Source organism: Miscanthus floridulus, unplaced genomic scaffold (assembly GCF_019320115.1).
Source record: "Miscanthus floridulus cultivar M001 unplaced genomic scaffold, ASM1932011v1 fs_828_2_3, whole genome shotgun sequence".
Taxonomy (NCBI): Eukaryota; Viridiplantae; Streptophyta; class Magnoliopsida; order Poales; family Poaceae; genus Miscanthus; species Miscanthus floridulus.
In genome coordinates this window covers 609-6,355 of record NW_027097324.1, presented here as the reverse complement: position 1 = coordinate 6,355, position 5,747 = coordinate 609, and the positions used below count along the sequence as shown (strand labels likewise).

At 37.4% G+C, this 5,747-nt stretch overlaps 1 non-coding gene across 1 annotated transcript; it reads left to right on the top strand.

Annotated features, from left to right (window-relative positions):
- The first annotated feature begins 3,910 nt into the window (after positions 1-3,910).
- Positions 3,911-4,019, top strand: LOC136533253 (small nucleolar RNA R71). The gene has a single exon (XR_010778416.1). It is a non-coding gene; the product is annotated as a small nucleolar RNA R71 (small nucleolar RNA).
- The last annotated feature ends 1,728 nt before the right edge of the window (positions 4,020-5,747 follow it).

Below are 5,747 nucleotides of genomic sequence, written 5' to 3'. Positions count from 1 at the left end.
TGACACTCTCAAGTCTCTCAATATATGTGGTATTTGTGGATCCTAAACAAGGCAATAGTGATGTTATGCCTTCCTCTTCCTACAACTAAGGCTTATGTGGAGCTCATAGGAGTGGAAAAAACATGAAAGAGCATAGTTGCAATACACATATTGTAAAGTCAAACCCTAGATCCAAAGAGAGTTGAGTCATACAATCAAATCAAGATGTGCATGTGTGAATGTATGGTGGATATATATGTGGCTAACCTAATTCTACTATGCTCATTGAAAACTTATCTCTCTTTTGAAATTGGAAATAACTTTGCAAGAAAACATGGGCTATCATATTCATCTTTTTCTCTTTTTTTTCAGGCGGGCATCTGAGTACCCATTGTTTTCAATATCTTAGACACTTGTCCATTTTTTTCATATGTTTTTATGAATAACTTTTGCATAGCCCCATGCTTCTTTTCTGCAACAAAACTTTTGAAAGATGGCAACAAGAACTTGGAGAATTTATTTGGTGGATATCCTATCAAGCATATTTTTGGTGCTCACTCCTAGTGTAGGAGTAAAACATTTTTGGGTGGATCTAGATGGAAGACATATTTTTGCGCGTGCCCCTAGTGTAGGAGTAGTGCATATGTGGGTGGTGTGTATGTGATCTTGATTTTAAGAGAGGGTCAACAAAGCTTGACTAAACTCAATGCAAAACAAGCAGCATATAAGAGTGGAAGTTTTCCTAGCCTAAATATCATATATGGCTCTAGTAGGGATTCAAGCTTTGTCATACATAAGCTCATCATGTAACATTTTTATGCTTTTCAAAAGATAAATCTCCAGAACTTAGTATCACTTGGAACAAGATAAACAACAGCTCAGACCTTCTCATATCATATCCGCCAATTACCTATACTTAGATCAAGCATATGCTACCCATGAGTTTCAAGTTCAAAGTAAATTCTTATATCAAAATAGTCTTATCCAAAGCTCAGGAGAATTCAAGGCTGAAAACTAGGTACTTAAAAGAAATTACAATAGAACAACTATTCATCATTTTCATTTCAGGAGATTATCTTCAGAGTCCTTTTATTTATCTCTGAAACAAAAGCAATCTAGATACACATACTTTTTATTTGGTTTTCATTTTTAAGATCACACCTTACTAATATAGAAATCTACTATAAAGATAAATTTTTATTTTGTTTTTAGTTATGCATGTTTTTATAAAGCAAACTATATAACAAACTTAGAAATAGTAAAACCATAGGGAAAGAAACACTTATCTAGATACATGGGGATGCTCTTCCCCAAGCTGGATGTTATCATAGTCTTTCTTAGAGTGGTGTTGCCAACAGTTATCCTTCTCATCCATAGGAAACTCCTGGTGGAACGAGATAAAATCGACCGAGTGAACTTGCTCGTGATCAATCTGCAAAAACTTTAACAAGAACAACAAAACTCGTGGAACGGATGAGAATAAAGGGTTAGTGGTTAGCCATTCGGAGATTAGTCATTCTTGAAGTTTTAAAAGATTTTTGAATTGACATAATTTTAGCAGGCTATCTGTCTATTATTTTTTTGGATTTTTCTTATATAATTATATGCATGGTATTTATTTTTATTTTTATGCCACCACGATGAATATTCCCATGGGTATTTACACCATAGATTTATTCACATGGGGCTTAGGATTTTGTAATGTGATGATGAAATGTAGTCATGAAACTTTTTATCTTTCTTTTCTAAATGTAATGCTAATGCAGAAAAGTAAGTATGCTAAAGTGAAAAGAATTCATGCAATGCTAGGAAGTAAATATGGATAACTACCGTTATTACCTCACGGTGAGGGTTTGGAATTTTAAGTCCTCCGGATAGGACTTTTCTCCTATCTTGTTCATACCTTGGGTGCATCTGTCGGTCTCGAAGATGGAGACCTTGATGGTTGCACCTCTTGTGATGGTGATTTTGATGTCACCTTTTCTTTCTACACCTACTTGGTCTGTGGATTTGACTTAGGCGGAGTACATCCATCTTTTATAGGCTCTTCATCTTCCTCCCATCCGTTCTTTGGGGGTTGATTCTTTTGGCGTTGGGATGGTCGATGTCTCCTCTTGAAGTGAGTCTTCTTTGGCAGCTCATAAGTAGTATAACTATTGAAATAGCATCGTACCTTTTCTCCAGGGAATTGGAAGTGGACTTGTCTAGATCCGACATAGATGATTGCGTTGGTGGTGTTATCGAATGGCTTTTCAAGGATGATTGGTGTATCATCTTCTTCTTCTCCCATGTCCAAAACCATGAAGTCGGTTGGGGCATATTGATCATGTATTCTTATTATGACATCTTTAGCTATTCCCTCTAGAAATTGAATTGATTGGTTCGCCATCTGCAATTGCATATATGTAGGCAACAAAGGTTCGTCACCAAATAAGTATTCATACATTACCTTGGACATTATATTGACACCCGATCCAATATCACAGAAGATCTTGTGGAAGATTCTTTGTCCAATGGTACACTCGATCGTGGATACGCCTAGATCATCCTTCTTGGTAAGATATGGTGAAGTGAGTAGGTGGTCGTACTCTGATCGGAGTGTGTTGATTATATTGTCTGCTTTGTCTTGTGGCTGCTTAGTCCTGTTCTTCTTCCTCCTCCTGTTGTTCTTCTTTTTGCTCACTATGGTGTCTTTAGGCATGTACGCCTTTTGTGAATGACTAGGGGATTGCAAGATATGATTCTTGAAATTGAATTTCTCATTTTTATCCTTGATTGTGAAGTAGATCATGGCTTTTGCTATGCTTAGGAAGGGTCAGCCTAGGATAATGGGTGCCCTTGCATCTACACCTGTTTCCAAAACCACAAAGTCTACGGGAACATATGATTGTCCCACTCGAACAATGGCATCTTCAAGAACTCCCTTGGGATAGCATAGTGACTGATCTACATGCTGCAAACACATGTTTGTGTACAACAAAGTATCTCCATTAATTTTATCATATATTACCTTAGGCATGATGTTGACACTTGCTTCAAAGTCAAAGATAGCTTCTTGGAATATGTGACGTCTAATGGCGATGGGGATGACAGGTCTTCTAGATCGCTCTTCTTCTTAGGCAAGGAATAATGTATCCACCTTCCTGTTGATGGCTCCATATAGTAGTAAGCTACATTGTGAATATCAACAAGATTTGTAGTTTCTAGATCTTCTGGTTGCCCTAGAATCTTACCTTTGTCGGTCGAAGGAACAGCCACCGCCAGCTAAGCTATTTATGATTCTATCATTTTATTAAAGCTATATTGGTTCTTAATGGCAGAGGAGAAGCTATCCATTCTATTGTTTATGTTTTCTAAGATCTTATCATTGGAATCTAGTTTTCTAGATAAACGCTCCATAATTGTAGCTTGGCTAGAAATTAATTCTCTCATAGGTGGTTGATTATTGAAATTATTATTACCTTGATAGTTATCTTGGTAATTACCTTGGTAGTTTAGCCTCTGTTGCTGATTCCATCCTTGATTCTATTGAGGATGAAAATTGTTGTTGTTGATGAATTTCACATACTCATGACTTTCAGGGCAGTTCCCTAAATGTCCAGTGTTTCCACGCTCTTCACATATTATGCGGGAATCATGAATGTGCATGACTTCTTACTTCTCATGAGCTTGGTCCTCGAACTTCTTGATAAGTAGGTCCATCTTGGCAGACAACATGTCTACCTCCTTGAGTTGATGCATACCTCCACCTCTCTTGCAGGTATGAAGGCATTCTTCATTCCAGCCTTGATTGGAGGCCATTTTCTCCACGAGAGCTGTTGTAGCTAGAATTGTGAGTGGTAGGAATGCACCTCCAGCAGCAGCATCCATTGTCTCATGGGTTCTGTTGGTCAACCCATGGTAGAAAGTCTGCATGAGTAGCCAATTCTTCATCCCATGATGAGGACATTCTGATACGTAGTCTTGGAAGTGTTCCCATGCCTCAGGGACATATTCATCATATTGCTGCTAAAAGCTTGAAATTTTCCCACGTAGAGCATTGGTCTTGCCTATGGGAAAGAACTTTGTTAGTAAGGCCATGGAGCAGTTATTCCATGTAGTGTTTCTATCTTTGTTAGCATAGAACCATTGCTTCACCTTCCCCAAGAGTGAGAATGGGAAGAGGCGAAGTAGTATGGTGTCTCTGGTCACTCCTTTGGTGGTGAAAGTGCTATAGATCTTCAGAAAGTGTTGGAGATAAGCAATTGCATCTTCATGTGCCTTCCCATAAAACTGGCTTGCTTGCACCATTTTAATAAGAGTTGGCTTGAGCTCAAATCCATTGCCTCCAACATTCACTATTGGTCTAGTATGGATGTTGGCCGTAGTTGAAGCAGAGAATTCATGGAGAGTCTTGTCAGCTATAGCTTCAAATTCTAGTGTTAAGCTTCACCTAATCTGGTTGTCTTCTGACTCTAAAGCTAAAACTTTCTTAAGTTTAGCCTTAGTTCTCTTAAGTAATGCTTTTGGATCATTAATGTAGTTTGTCGGAAGGTCAAAATTGGTCATACATTACCCTATATAAGATACACAAGTAGACAAAATAAGGGTAAGTCTGTTTGAGCAGAGGTCAATGGTTTATCTCGATCACATCAGTAAGTACAAGTTTATTAATATTTCCTTCTTGCCTAGCTACCTTCCCCGATAACGGCACCAAAAATGCTTGTTGGTATTTATTAACATGTCACTTGTTTTAAGTAGTCACCCTATGTTGTTGACATTCCTTAGCATCACTTTTACTAAGTTGTCATCCCTATCTATGGTGCCAAAAATGCTTGTTGATACTACCTAGTGCCACTTCTAAAATGACACTAAGAAGTACTTTAATATTGCATGTGACTAGAAAGAATATATATAAATGAAAAGAATCTGCAAGCGCACAAATAATATACCATTGTAGCACTTTACCCGGGAGTATTTTAGGTATTGTTATTTATATTTTTACCACAGGGAAGGATGGGTAGTTGGAATATATTGATAACTTATATGTATGATGGAGAAATAAACCATAACCAAACTTCTACTCATAACAGGGGTAAATCAAGAGATAAATGTATATGATAAGTAATGATAAATGATAATTAATTACTTAGAGTACTCCTTTGTATGGCATTAGCATGACTAAGTAGAATATTAGAGGAATAATTCCTAAGTCATTCTTAATTACAAGTCAAAGCATACGTTGATTAGTGCAATTACACTTAATAATCATGGTTAATATCAACTTCATATCTACACATACGGGTGTGTCACATCCGTGATCTACTACATGGCCCAAAATATAGGGTGCATCCACATGTAAACAACGTATAAGCACCGCACTTACACAATGTCAACCACTCACCCATGGTACCTTAGAGTGAGCGCTATATGAACTTATGCTTGAACATGATGATAATCTAACTATAGTGAGCATATAATCAAAGTAGACTATGAACATTATAACTAGGAACATGAATGATATTAAGAACAATGTCATAAAAATTGTAGCAAACATATAAAAGTAATGAGAGATACAAAGAGAGAGGGGTACAAAAGCTATACCAAGCCACGCTCTTGACACGACTAGGAATCTAAGCTTGCTTGCTTGCCTCCCTTTAGACCTAGCCTAGATAGCTATGCCCTAGAATATGGAGCTCTAAGAATGATTAGGATTTCTATCTTCTCAGATGACTTATTTCCTAGGGGGTGGTAGGGGCTGGTATATATAGGCTGGAGCATCAATCCTG